Source organism: Penaeus monodon, chromosome 25, assembly GCF_015228065.2.
Source record: "Penaeus monodon isolate SGIC_2016 chromosome 25, NSTDA_Pmon_1, whole genome shotgun sequence".
NCBI lineage: Eukaryota > Metazoa > Arthropoda > Malacostraca > Decapoda > Penaeidae > Penaeus > Penaeus monodon.
The window spans coordinates 8869372-8870379 of record NC_051410.1 but is presented as its reverse complement, the minus strand read 5'-3'; positions in this window follow the sequence as shown (position 1 = coordinate 8870379).

Below are 1008 nucleotides of genomic sequence, written 5' to 3'. Positions count from 1 at the left end.
TTATTTATGTTTTATATATGCATCTATATATATACACACACTGTTTTTGCCTAACTTTTTTCAGGAGTGCACATCTTACAGTTCATCTTCCACATTCGTATCCAAAGACAAAAATTTTTATGGCACCTTCTATCTGTATCGCGTGGCGCTCGATCGTGCCCAACCCGCTTCAGTGCCGTCTTACCGTATATTCATTTGCATCATCTATAGTTCATATTTACTCGCCATTCCTTAAAAAAAAAAACGGAGCACCCTAATTACGTCTAATCGTACTCTATTTGATTACAAAAAGATAATACACAGAGTATCCCTCCTCGCACATACACATTCGTAACAACATTGAGGATCATTAAGAAAAGTATCGTGGGTGAAGTTTGGTCGTGGGATCATGGCCGCGCACTTAACCGGGGAATTATCACGGGGGACAACGGGCGTAATGCCAGATTTACCTCCCATGCAAACACCCCGGTCACCATTGAACACCACGTGCGCCATAGTCAGTCCGTAACCTCATGTATTCTCACAATAAGTGCTCCACGCTGACTTTGAGGAGCCTCGCCGCGTCCCATTAAAGTTGTTTATGTAATGAAATCGGCTTTGTTTTGGGTGTTGTTGTTGTTATTAATTTTACATATGCAGATTCCTCTCTTGTAGAGGCGGTGACATGTTTAACTACGCGCTTGCCTTACTACGTGTCGGATTACAGAGGGATTTTTTTTTTATGTAATGGCGAATAGGTGTCAGCAGGGTTTGTCAATCCGGATTTACAATTACGCCTATGTCCAAGTAGGGCAGAGGGCTTGCGAAAATGGCGAAAAATATTTGGTGAAAGTCAGATAAAGAATTGCAAAGAAATTATTATAAACCATATCATTTTAGGAGAAAGAAGAAAGGAAATTCAAAATTATACAACATGATCGTCAACAGTAAAAGAAAAATTATAAATGGTTGCAGATTTATGGAACTTTGAAGTTGCAAATGTTAAGCTTAGTGATAATTCAAAGCTAC